Genomic DNA, 13,911 nt, shown 5'->3' with positions numbered 1-13,911 from the left:
ACTTCTAGGTTCATGAATTCTGAAATTCCACTATTTAAATTTGTGTTCATCCCAACTCTCCTCTGTCTTGCCATCTCTAATCCTGTTTTTTATCCTGAGCACAACCTCCAGTGACTCTACTCCTTAGTTCTTTTCTCAGTCCATCACGTTTTACATTGATTATATTCTCTTCCCTTCCCCATCCTCAGCCCTCAATGAACCAGTCCAACTCTATACTGTCTTCTTCTCTTGAAGCCCCTGTTCCTTTAATCTATCAACGATCTTGATCTGCCAACCTTCAGCCTTGCATTGCTCTCACTATTCACTGCCTTCACTCCTACTCATGTCCTGCTCCATGAAGCTGGGGAAAATCACAAAACCGTGCTGACCAGGTTCACTACAAACGTGTTACACAATCTCAATTGGGGCCTCACTGTAGCAAGACAATCCTTTTACACTTCCCTGACTAACTATACCAGTCACCACAGCAACTCTTTCCAACCTTTTCTTCCCTCTTCAAACCTACCATGACTCCCCGACCCCTTCCCTCTCCGTTGACAACCTTGCTTCATATTTCACAGTAAAAAAAAAAAAAAAAAAAAAAAAACCTTTTCTGCCCTCGTCCTATTTTTACCACACTCACATGTCTTCCCTCATTAACTACACCCTCACCTCTGAAAAGGTAGACCTTCCCCTTGCCAAAGCAAACCCCTCTACATGTACCCTTGATCACATCTGTTCCCACCTTCTCTAACAGACTGATTTTCTATCATTCCTACTCTCTCATCCTTAAATTCTCCCTATCTACTGGCTTCTACCGCCTACAAACACACGTATGTTTCAATTTTTCTCAAAGGAAAAAAAACCTTACTTGATCTAACCATCCATCCCTGGTAGCTATCATCCTCTATCTCTCCTCCCTTTTGTAGCTGTACTTGAAAAGACCACCTACATTAAGTGTCTCCACTTCATGTTCTCTCACTCCCTTCTAAACTCTGACGTCTAGCTCATTATTCAACTGAATCAACTCTCCCTAAAGTTACCAGTGATCTCTTCATTGCCAAATTGAATGGCCTTTTCTCAATTCTCATCCTTCTTGACCTCTTTGTAGCTTTTGCCACTGTCAATCATTCTCTTCTCCTTGAGACTCTTTCCTCTGTAGATTTTCTTAACACTACTCTCTCCTAGTTCTCCTACCTGTCTGACTGCTCCTCCTCAGTCTCCTTTGCTGGATATTCATGCAAGTCACACCCACTATCCATGGATGTCCCCTAGGGCTCTATGCTGAACCCTCTTTTTACTGCCTCAGCTCCCATGGATTCAATTATCACATCTTTGAAGATGATTCTCTGATCTTACCAGCCCTAACTTCTGTCCTGGCCTCCAGTCTCACATCTCCAGCTGTCTATTATAGACATCTCAAACTGGACATCTCATAGACATCTTGAAATCAAGATATCCAAAGCTGAATTCATTATGTTTACCCCCAAGCCTTCCCTTCTTCTTAACTCTTCTACTACTGTCAAGAGCATTATCATCCTCCCAGTCACCCAGGCCTGCAATCTCTGTGTCATTCTCCACTCCTCATTGTCTCCCATTCTCCATATCCAAATCAGTTGCCAGTCCTATCCATTCTACCTTAGGAACATCTCCTTTTCTTCTCTGACACTGTGCAGGCCCACATTATCTCATGCTTAGATTACTGTAAAAGTGTTCTGATGGGCCATCCTCCAATCCATCTCTTTCCATTCCAATCCATTCTCCATTTAGCTGTCAAATTAATCTTCCTAAAGTGAAGATCTGACCATGTCACTACCCTATTCAATAAAATCTTCTGTTTGGCTTTTAAAGCCCTTCATAAGCTGGCTCCTTTCTACTTTTCTGATTTTCCTATACCTTACTCCTCCCACACACATACACATACTCTACCATCCTGTGATACTAATCTTGTTGTTCCTTCCACATGAAATTCCATCTCTAGACTTGGCATTTCCACTGGCTGTCCCACATGCTTGGAATTTTCTTACTCCTCATCTCTACTTTCTGGTTTCCCTGAAGTCTCAGCTAAAATCCTACTCTTTATGAAGCCTTTCCCAATCCCTGTTAATGTTAATGCCTTCCTTCCTTCTGTGATCATCTCCAATTAATCTGTATATTTTGTTAGTATATAGTTGTTTGCACGTTGTCTCCCTCATTAGATTGTAAGCTGAAGAGCAAGGACTGTTTTCTGCCTTTCTTTGTATTCCTAGAGCTTAAACTATAGTGCATGGCACACAGTAGGAATTTAATAAATGCTTGAATGTTGATCTGCCAAACTGGAACTCAAACCAGGGCACTGGAATATAGTACATTCATGGGCACTGCCAATGGGAGTGGCTTAAATAAAAAACCTGAAATTTTGAAAGTGTTGAACCACACGAGAGATCAGCAACTTTTTAGGAAAAGAGGCATTTTTGCAATAGTTTTATAATATAGCCTTTTAAAGAACATGAGATATATGTATAGTTAGGAAAGTTTTTAAAAACTGAAACCAGAAAAGATTTTATAACTTTATTTGTGCTAGTTATTAGTTTATTCAATTTGCAAAAATTTAAAGCTTGAATGAATCTGTGAGCTCAATGAAGTTAGTATTCTTCCCAGTGAAATAAATGCACATTTCCTCACAAAGTCCTTCCCAACGGGTCCCCTCTAACATGAAGGGGGCTTTCCTCAAGTTTTCGTGACAAAAGCATACCAAGAATATTTGAGCTGTCATCCCTCATTCTCGCTATAGAAACAGCTCATCATCTTCTTTTTTCTTTGCTTATACATTTCTTTGATGACAACCTTTACATAGATTCTCTTTTATAATTCTTTCTTCATAATGTACTGCACCCTGCTCCTGTCCATCATACACCCTTCTAGGTAATTCTCTGGAGTCAGCACCTCCCCTAGGACCCTGGAAGCTTCACACCCACATAGGCTTAGCACCTAGTAATTAGGGGTTTGGGGCAAACTTAGGAGCAAAGATCTAATCAGGCCTCCCTTAGTTGGTCCCACCTTAGTTACCAATTCACACCCACATAGGCTTAGCACTTAATAGGGGTTTGGGCCTGGGGCTTAGCACCTAGAAAGGCTCTATCAAAGACACCTAATTAATCATTTTAAAACAGTAAGGAAGTCCCAACTTAATTGATACTACAGAAGCTCTATTTATTATCCATCCAACTATAAATCATTTATTTGGACAAAAATAATTCTTCACATCCTTGTTTCTTCCCAAAGACAGTGTTTGGTTAAACTCATTTTAAGCAACTGTAGATCTCATTTAGGGAGATCGACTATGTTAGGATCTCAACAAAGAATTCCCCTTTGCTACCTCTCCTCCATGACAGTAGCAAACATCCTTACTGGGAATATATCTCCCTATTTTATGCCTTGATATTGATAATCAAAAGTTGCCAAATAAGACTATTTCTAATATATCTTTCAAGAAACCTTGAAACATTTCTTAAAGAAAAGCCTTGGAGAGAGGAAGGGAAGGCTTTGCTCTACCAAATAAAATGTTTTTGGAGCCCACAAACAGTAAGCACAAAGAAATCTTGCATTCTCTACATCTTTCAGTCAAATGTGTTTTGGTAAAGATGTGGTCTATCGTATAATATCACTTACAAAAGGCTATGTATGTTTCATTCTAATACCCTCACCATATATCATCAGATAAATGTTAATACACTAAAGCAGAAAGACCAAATAATTAATTTCCAAAAACCCCTTGTATTAAAGACTTGTGACCTCTGACAGGAATGCTTGAGACAGTAGGAAATTAATCAGACGGTGTTTTCAATAACATAGCTGACAATGACCTTGTGGAACAATTCCTCATTGCCAAACTCTTTGGAATTCTCTGTGCCCAAGATGTTGCACAGTCCAACAGACAGGACTTCCCCAGGGTTAACATGATAGAAGAGAATAAAAACAAAGCCACACATGGAATCCATCCAAGAAAACTATATACCCAACAGCCATAATACTTTTTGTTAAAAAAGGTCACATCTGGTCCTCTCTCCTCCTCCTTCATGGATAAACCCTTACTACAACTGTAATATAATAGGCCAGCCTAGAAGAGAAAACAAGAAATGCTATTTGTATCTGTTGGGATGCCCTAGTCCCAAGATGAAAGAGATGCTAATAACTTCCTCAGGGCTACTAGAAACAATTGCTACATTACTGCCCCACCCCACCATAGCATAACATGGCCTTCCTTGTTATCCTAAGCCTTACAAACTACAATATGCCCTAGTATCTTGAAAAGGCATCATAAATTGCCATTTTGGAAGATACTGTCATTTGGAAAACCAAGACATCAAAGTAAGAAGTATGGGATAAAAGAAAGCAAAAGTACGAAGAAGTGTAAGAGGAGAAGGCTGGAGGGTGTTGGGGAAGAAGGGGAGAGAAGAAAAGCATTTTAAAGTGCCTACTATGTGGCAGGCACTGTGCTAAGTGCTTTACAAATATCTCATTTGATCCTCACAATAACCCTAAGAAGTAGGTGCTGTTATTAACTTCATTTTATAGATGAAGAAACTGAAGTGAACTTGAGCAGGGTCACACAGCCAGTAAGGCATCTGAGGCGGAATTTGAATTCAGATCTTTCTGACTCTATCCACTGTGCCACCTAACTGCCTAGAGAACATGGCAGTAATAAGCCATGTGGGAAAGTAGAGGGCAGAGAATGTCAAAGGGGAATGATTAAGAAGAGGAAGCCTTTAGGCAGCAACCTAGCCAGGGCTCTGTGCTTCAGTGAGTGGCATGGGAATTGCAACATGAGAGAAAGGAATGGAATGTGAACTAATCTAGACTTTAATTTTATGCCACCTCCAAAGCTAGCAGTTTAAGCTAAGCCCTTTGTAGCTTGAGTGGGAAGTCAATATAGAGGCACAACTATTCATTTTTTTAGTTAAAAGAGTAACATGTATATGTTTAAATTCATCATACACAGGATGAATTTTCAAAAATCATCCCAATCCCCAAATTCTAGGATTATCTATAAAATGTAAGATTACTTAGCACAATGTAATTACAATTACTTCGCACATAGTAAACATTTTTTAAAAACAACTGATTACTGCCTTCCTTTAGCTATAGTCTAGCATGGTTAGTGAAGACACTGATATAATACCTCTGGAAAATTTAACCATTTGAAGGTCAATATGGTCTCTGTGAAACCCATTTGCCTCCCTCAATTCCATCTTGAACATGGCTTCCAAAGTAATTTCTAAAATAAAGCTTTTTTCATGTTACTGTCCTGCTTAGGACTGCGCTAATGTTCCTTTCTTCATATAAACTCCAAACTGATCCTGGCAGCCAAGGTCTTCTATCAACAGGCCCCTCTTTGCCTTCTGAACATCATCTTTCACTTCTTTCCAATAGGGAAAATCTCCTCCAATTAAGTCCTTACACCCCATCCCACCCCCATGAGTCCAAATCCTAGTATTAGTTCAAAATCCATTACAAGATTCCTGTTTTTCACAGAAAGCCTTCCCTAAATACACTGTACCCCACAATAATCTTTCCCTTTAAATTTCTACTCCTTAAACTGTGATCAATACAATGACAAACCACAATTTCAAAGGACTCATCACAAAACACAAGATCCTCAGAATATATACTGAAACATTTTCTTTCTTTCTTTCCTCCTCCTCCTTCTTAATGAAGGAATTGGTTTTTGCTTGAGTATTCATATCTTTAATGAATTTTGTTTTCTTGCCTTCTCAATGGATGGGGAAAAGGAAGATAGAGGGCAGAGAATTCAGAACGAAAATTAAAATAAAAATGAATTTTTAAAAATTTCCATTCCTTAAACATGCAATCTACATTTATCCTAGGTATCTGCTTTAAATAAGTTGGTTATAAACTCCATATGGACAAAGCACAGGTCATATTCTTCTTTCATACACTCAAAATGCCTTGTTTGAATCAAGGCAAAATGCTGGATATGTACTATAAATGTTTGTTGAAGTGAAGTTGTTTTTTAATTTTTTTGTATACTATCATCACATATTTTACCACATGATGGATTTATGACCAACACTGACTAAAGCAAAGTCTAACCAATAGTCTTTCTCAAGGCACAAAAATAAAACCTCAGTTCTCACCTGGCTGTACTACTTTGAGACTTCTCTAACTTTTCCATTGTACCCCCAAGTTGGATACCTTCTCTATCCTCCTCTCTCTCTCTGTCTTCTCCTCTTTCTGGCTTCTTTTTGTGTGCTCTCTTCCTGAATTAGACTGTAAACTCCTTGAGGGTAAGGCAGTCCTTTTTTCATACTTGCATCCCCAGCACTTAGCACAGTCCTTGATACATAGTAGGTGTTTAATAAATGTTTCTTGACTAAGCTAAGCAAAAGACAATAAATTAGATGTTAAATGAATACTTCAAATTTAACCTTTTAAAAAAAAAACATACCCAAGGAGACAATATATTTAAAACTAAAAGGGATTTCAGAAGCCATGTAAAACAATCCACCCTCACTTTACGGTAGAAGAAATTGAGGCCTAATTAGGATTTGTTCAAAGTCAACAGGACTGGCAGAGTTAGAAAATGAACCCAGCCCTCTGACTCCATATTTGGTACCTTCACACTCAAACTTGTATTTATATAAATTCATTTGCAAATCTTAACATGTAAGCACAAGTCACTCTTTCTAGGTATTATATTTATTTCTTTGAGTCTTCTCACAAGATAGGAACCCTATGAAAATAATGTGGCTGAATTAATTAGGAGCTAAAAATTCCAACTTTGTAAAGAAATTCAACAAAAAAAATCTCTTAAAACTATAAACATCATAGAATTAGCTTGTATCTAGGTTTGAGGAAACATGAACTCACTATGTTAGGAATCACTCAATATGACAAAAAAACTAACATGTCATGGCTTCTCCTAAGTCAAGTCACCCTGATGTTAATCTGAAACTGCTAGAAAGACTTAGGTTAACACTCTACTGTATTTTCAGAAATAATGTCAGAATATTCCTAAGTCATATTGTCTAAAGAAGTATCATAATTTTGATTATAACTTCAGTGTTCTGTCTCTACATTGAAAAGACATAAATCTGATACCAAATGTGAAAACAGTGCTAATAAATTTGTCTAAAAGTTCCTACTCCACAAGTGACCCATGAAAACATTAAAATATTTCATCTTAATTACACACACTATTACTGTATTTGCTATATATTCATTTTACACATTCTATTTATAGTCTGATTATACATACCAATCTACTCATCAATTTAAGATTATAATCTCATTCAATCAAAATTGTGTAAACTCTTTAATACCCAGTACACCTTTAGTGCCTATGCACCCTGTGGACATAAAATTTTTATTAGTCATGACTGCTTAAATAATATTCTTATGAGAATATCCAGCTTAGATATTTGTTCAATATCAAAAGCATACTGACAGGTAATAAAAAACTCCCTTAGTTAAGTGTTTAAGAGGGCTTTCTAGTCAAGATAATGAAGTTAGAGGTTCAAAATGAGCCATGCCCTTCAAAAACCCCTCCAAAAAATAACAAATATTAACATCAAAGGGAAGAAAATGGTTAAAAACAAAAGGTAATGATAATAAGAAACCAATAGAAAATAAGCATGGTGAAGTACATTAATACTATTTTTAAAAAAAATCAAGCCACCAAAACAGCCAAAATAACACAAACAAGGCAAATGGGGAAAAGCAACACAATATTTCTGAAGAGATTTCCTCAAATAGATAAACTGAGAAAGAATTAAAATGGGTAAGAAAAAACACAACGCAAATAAAAAACATCATGTAGAGAATTTTTTAAAAAGTAGTGAAAGCCAAAACTAGAATTAAAAGATAGCAAAAATGATTGAAAAAAGGAAAATGAGTAACCACTATGGAAAATAAGGGTCAAAAAAATTAATATTAAAAAAAGCAACCAGACTTGCTAAAGTAGAAAACAAAACTTCCAATAATTCAAGATTAGGAAAAAAAAAAAAAAAGCTCAGAAAATAAATGAATTGCTAAAAAAGATTTTGGAAACATACAAATTCAAATGAAAACATGAGACTGGGTAAAAATGCAATAACTGAAGATATGACATATAAGAAAAATTAAACAAAAAAATCTGAACATTGTATTTCAGAAACTGTTCCAGGAAACTTTTTAGAATTAACAAAGAAAAGTGATGATAAGCAAATAGAAAGAATATACAGGATCCAAACCAGGGAGAATCCAACATTAAACTCTCTTAAACATATTACAGTTAAACTCTAGCATTATAATGACCAAGAAAAGCCCTAGCAAGTTGCAAGAAGGCAGCTGAAAGAGGAAAACGAACTGACTAAATGACAGGAATGCAGAGCAAAGATCCTTCTCTAGTTAGGGGGGGATGAAAAATGAAAATAGTGCCTCTGTTTAATCTTAACCTCAAGAAGATTCAGTGGAGACTGTAGAATGTGTGTAGAGCTAACAATCTTTAACCTAGAATGGGGAAGAGATGAAAGAATTTTACTTATTCTGAATCAGAGCACTCACTAGGGACTTTTTAGTGTCAGGGACTAGATGGAAAAGGCCTTAAAAAAAAAACACCACCTAGGTCATCCTTTTGTGTGTCAGCTGGGTGTGATGTAGGTTTCCCTAACATAAATTGCAAAAGATGTCTGCTTAATCACCAGGAGGGATTAAGGGGAGGGGTGGTGTTACAATGAAGCAATAACACATGGCTAAGGTAAAAGCTGCAACAGCAGAGCACAATGACAGACTGATAGAGAAGCAGTACACAACAGTATCAGATAGAGAGAGCAACGGTAGAAGATACAGAAACAGTGTATAATGGCTAAAGAGACAGGATGGAGTTAGGACAGCAAAGAAGCTCTAAGATCACATCAAGGCAGGTGCAAAAGGAAGAGGAAAATTGTCGGGAGATAGAAACATAAGCAATGTTCTAGCCATGACACAACTCTCCTGTGTAGGGTGATGCTGGATGTGTCCCCTTCCCTAGTGGCATGGGAGTGTGAGGGAGATCCTACTCCTAAATGTATTAGGGAAGGAGGTGGTGGAGGACCGAGAATGATCCTACAGCCTGACATTCCTTGTTATTTACTTTGCTGTCCTATCCCAAATGAAGTGTTTCGCAATTGATCTATGGATCTATTAGAAGAGAATGCACTGGACAGTGACTTAAGCTTTAGTTAGTTCTGTTATAATACATATTTCAAAAACACAAATTTGTTCCAATATGACTGACATACTGCAAAACAGTATTTAGAGCATAACGTGAATTTCAAGTTTGCTTCTAGGAGATTTCTTCCTGGAGAAACTACAAGAATGCAAAAATGCCAAATTCCATCGGCAATCTTCAGGTTTTTAACAAGGTAAAGTGCCACATTTATTATATAATCTTCTGGTACAGCAGGAACTGTGAGTAGAAAAGGTCTGGTCCACCCCACAGACACACACATTTTCTGCCAAGAGTTGCAGCCTGCTCAGCTTATGGAAGACTTTGCCAGTCTAGTCCTATAGGAACTGGGGCACAGGCAAGCAACAGCCCAAGGCCCACTATTTATTGTAATATTTATATATTTCTTAGCCATCTAATATGTATAAAACTGTGTTACTGAATTTATTAGGTTACTATCCTTTTTTAAATGAGTCACTGACAAAAGTTTTTGCGCTCTTATCCCCATTTTTCCCACAAGCTCTGGGGTTTTTATTCCACCATTGTGCCTAGTATTGTGCTTCTTGTGAACACATAAGTTACAGCAGGACTGTACATAATTATGATTATTCAAAACATCCCACAATAAACCTAGCTAGAAGTTCCAGAGTTAAACACAAAATATTACATTTGTCTCACCCACATCCCTGGGGAAGAAAGGAGATCCCTGCATATCTCTCAGGATATAAAGTCTGTTGGATACAACAGAGTTGCTGTGAGGATAAAATGAGGCAATATTTTTAATTATATCTTTTTTTCAATCAACAAAAATCCTCCTCTCTCCTTCCCATTACAACCCTCCCCACAACACACACACACACCCACACCCACACCCACACACACACACGAATGAAAGAAAAACAAAATCCCCATTGCGAACATGTTAGTCAAGCAAAACAAATTTCTACACTGGCCATGTCCAAAAAAATTTATGTCTTACCCTGGGCTCTAAAGTCCTTCATCTCTCTATCAGGAAGGTAGGTAGTTTGTATCAAGATTTGTCTTCTAGAATTGTAGTTGGGTCATTACACTAATCAGAGTTCCTAATTCTTTCAAATGTTGCTTGTCTTTACCATATTGTTGTCCTAGTATAACATATATTGTACTCCTGGCTTTGTTGACTCATTAAGTCTTCTCAGGTATCTCTGAAACCATCCTTTTCCTGTCTTGTAGAACAATAGTTTTCCATCATATTTATACACCGTAACTTATTTCAACTATTTCCTAATTCCCCCTTGGATACTTGTTCTTTGCCACCTCAAAGAGTTTTCCGGTAATGTGAAATGGATTTATATATTCAATTTTGATGTGTGTGTGTGTGTGTGCATTCTTCTATCCTATAACCAGTTAGGATGAGAGTGAGGTTTAAGTATCAGGACCACTCCCTTCCACCCTGTGCTCCTTTTCTGTAGAGGTCTACTTGTACAGCCTGATTATGTGGGACAACCTTCCCTAATTTTCCTTTCCTTTCCCCATCCCCAATATATTCCTCTTCTTCTCTTAAGATCGTTAAGACATAACAGAACCAATCCAGGCCTTCTGGCTAATTAGATTCCCTCTATGAACCCTGATGCTGATAGAATTCAACAGGATACATGTATCATCTTCCTGCATTAGAATGTAAGAAATTTACTTTGTTTATTTCCCTATGGTTGTTTATTCAGGTTTACCCTTTTGTTTCTCATAACTCTCATGTTTGAACTTCAAAGTTTCTTCCCAGCTCTGATCTTTTCATCAGAAATGCTTGTTATGTCTTCCATTTTACTAAAGATCCATTTTTCCAATGGGAAAAGGATCTACACGTACAAAAATATTTATAGCAGCTCTTGTAGTGGCCAAGAATTGGAAATTGAGGGGATGCCCATCAATTGGGAATGGCTGAACAAGTTGTGGTACATGAATGTAATGGACTATTGTGCTATAAGAAATGATGAGCAGTCAGGCTTTGGGAAAACCTGGAAAGATGTATATGAACTGATTCTGAGTGAAGTGAGCAGAACCAGGAAAACATTGTACATAGTAACAGCCACATTGTGTGATGACTGACTTTGACAGACTTAGCTCTTCTCAGCAATGCAAGAACCTAAAACAGCTCCAAAAGACTCATGATAGGAAATTCCATCTACATCCAGAGAAAAATATATGGAGTCTGAATAAAGACTTAGGTACACTATTTGCTCTCTTTTTTGTTATATTTTGTTTTTTTTCTTTGTCATGGTTCCTCTCATTCGTTCTAATTTTTCTATACAACATGACTAATGTAAAAATACGTTTAATAAGAACGTGTATGCAGAGCCTAAATCAGATTTTATGCCATCCTGGGGAGGTGGGAGGCGGAGAAAATTTAAAACTTATGGAAGTAAATATCGAAAACTAAAAATAATTTTTAAAAAAAGATCCATTTTCCCCCTCTATACTCAATTTTGCTGGGTAAGTTATTCTTGGCTATAAGCCTATGTCCTTTGCCTCCTAGAAAACTATATTCCAAGCTCTCCACTCCCTGATGGTGGTGGTTGCTAAATCATGTATGATTCTAACTGTAGCTCCTCAGTACTTGAATTCTTTCTTTGCTACTTGATGGATTTTTTTTTCCTTTGACCTGAGAGCTCTGAATTTCAGCTATAATGTTCTTGAGGGGTTTCAGCCTGGTAGTGACTAATATATTCTATTTCTACTTTTTCCTCTGGTTCTAAGATATCAGGGCAGTTTTCTTTTATAATTTATTAAAATATTCTAGGATCTTTTTTTGGCCATAGCATTAAGGTAGCCTAATGAGTATTAAATTTTTTCTCCTTGATCTGTTTTCTAGGTCTATTGTTTTTGTTTTTGCTATGATTTCAAAGCATATTCATACCTTACATTTTCTTCTGTTTTTTTCAGTCCTTTGACTTCATTTTGATATTTGTTTGTTTTATGGAGTCATTGTGCTTTTATTTATTCCATTCTAATTTTTATGGAGTTTGTTGTTTGAGAAAGGTTTTGTACCTTGTGCCAAGTTGCTAATTCCATTTCCATTTCTTTCTGCCATAACTCATTTCTTTTGCACTTTCCTCTACTACTCTAATTTCATTTATAAAAAACATTTTAAACTCTTTAAAAAAAATTTTTCTTCCACTTCTTCCAGGAATTCCAGGTGAATTTGTGCCCAAGCTATATTCTTCTTTGAGGCTTGTGCTCACACAAGGAGCAACAAGAGTGGTAGTGTCACTGAACTGGGTGTGCAAGGGAGTAATACATAAGAAAACTGTAAAGGTAAGAAGGCACCAGATTTTGAAGGGCTTTAAAAGACAGAGGACTGAATATTTGATCCTAGAGGTAATATGGAAGGACTGGAGTTTATTGGGAAAGAGATGCTATGGTCAGACCTGCACTTTAGAAGCTCACTTTGGCTTATAAGTGTTTAGGGTAGAGTCCACTATGTCTTTTTATATTTCCCTCTGAAACACCTACAACTGAGTCTTTGGAGTTTGTAGAGTTCCAAGATTTTTAATCTGATTTGTATATATTTTCAAGATGAGCCAAACTGGCCATGTTTTATTCCCCTCCTGCGGTTCTGATTATCTGGATTTCACCACAAGTCAGTTGCCTTATCACTCTGGAACATTCCTTTGACAAGCCAATTACTAAGTTCCTTCAGAGGGCTTCCATTTTGGGAATGAGTCACAGTCTTCTTTCCCCTCCAGGAAGTGTTTATTTAATTTTGCCACTATACCCCCAGTGAGTACCATCTTTCCTCACCCCTCCCCATTTTTCAGCTATCTTTTGTGTGTTGTCTTCCCCCTTTAGAATAAAAGCTCCTTGAGGGCAGGAAACCATTCTTTTTGCTATTTGTATCCCCAGTGGCTGATTCATAGTAAATACTTACTTAATAAATGCTTCTTAACCTCATTTTGCCCTATATTCCTGCATGTGGCCTATTAGGAAAAAATTCAACTGCAAGTCATTACAGATTTTTCATCTATTTAGGTTTTTTTATTGATTATTAGGCCAATCTCTTTTGAATAATCATGGATCCCACTGGCAAGGAGCCAGATTTTCTGGAACTTGTAATCAGTACAGTATCACCCACAAAAGGAGATTATGTGAAAGTACAGTATCACCCACAAAAAGGGATTATATGGAAGACCTATCTTGAATCTCTTTTCCACTTGGACCTTGGTTATGTCATTCTTTGGGACAATAACAAACATCTAAACAAAGAAGTAGAAATAGTACGTGGGAAGACAAGAGAATAATGACTGGAGAAGACTCCTGATTAAAGGGCAGCTAGGTGGTACAGTGAATAGAGCATCGGCCCTGGAGTCAGGAGGACCTGAGTTCAAATTGGGTCTCAGACAAGTGACACTTACTAGCTGTGTGACCTTGGGCAAGTCACTTAACCCCAATTGCCCTCCCTTCCACCCTCAAAAAAAAAAAATCTGCCACCAATAAACACAGCAGGATCTTGTATGCTCTGGATCTTACTGCAAACTGTTTAACTGCAAAGGTGAGGTTTTCTTTAGAATAATGTTTGCAAAAGTCTGTCATATCCTTCTTGTGTTTCCATTGAGGATATCCTGGATACATACGCATATTTCTCTTGTAAAGATTATTACTAATGAAAAGACTAGCACGTAAACTCGTAGCTATTGTTATTCACTTGATCCTTTTAGGAGAGTATTGATTATTTTATCCATATTTTTTTCCCAATATTCTGTCATCTTACC

General features: G+C 37.2%; 1 protein-coding gene across 4 annotated transcripts in view; it reads right to left on the bottom strand.

Annotated features, from left to right (window-relative positions):
- Positions 1-13,911, bottom strand: part of GABPB1 (GA binding protein transcription factor subunit beta 1) — an 80,186-nt gene that overhangs the window by 54,973 nt on the left and 11,302 nt on the right. Inside the window, exon 1 of one of the 4 annotated variants that reach the window (XM_036735005.1) lies at positions 6,117-6,142. The exons of the other annotated variants lie outside the window; for them this stretch is intronic. The gene's annotated coding sequence lies outside the window, so the exon portion shown is untranslated. Of the gene's footprint in view, positions 1-6,116; positions 6,143-13,911 lie in introns of those variants that run through there. 4 annotated transcript variants of the gene reach the window in all.

The sequence above is a fragment of the Trichosurus vulpecula genome, chromosome 8 (assembly GCF_011100635.1).
Source record: "Trichosurus vulpecula isolate mTriVul1 chromosome 8, mTriVul1.pri, whole genome shotgun sequence".
NCBI lineage: Eukaryota > Metazoa > Chordata > Mammalia > Diprotodontia > Phalangeridae > Trichosurus > Trichosurus vulpecula.
Note: the sequence above shows the minus strand (reverse complement) of the source record. Positions and strands in the feature narration are given on the sequence as shown.